Below are 341 nucleotides of genomic sequence, written 5' to 3' on the forward strand. Positions count from 1 at the left end.
AATCTCAATCATGTAAAAGAAAGCTGAGAGGTCTCACCTGAATTAGGATGACTTCTTTTATGCTTCTCTAGAACTTACGTACTTCTGTACTTCTCATTGCTTCGTCTTCAACAGCCACCCCGGTCTCAAGATCTTTCCTCTACATACAGTAGACAGACTTCCACGCTACCTTTGGGGGAATTGTTTTGACGGTGTAGAGACACCTCATCGTTGTATCACATATAGGGCAGACCTGTGAAGAAGGACGACATCTCTTCACGAGAAAAGTGAAGGTCCGCTACACGACAATCTACAGAAGAAACATTTTAAAAGTGTTTCGTCTTTCTTCTTTCTTTTCTTCT

This window comes from Cystoisospora suis (genome assembly GCF_002600585.1).
Source record: "Cystoisospora suis strain Wien I chromosome Unknown contig_4718, whole genome shotgun sequence".
NCBI lineage: Eukaryota > Apicomplexa > Conoidasida > Eucoccidiorida > Sarcocystidae > Cystoisospora > Cystoisospora suis.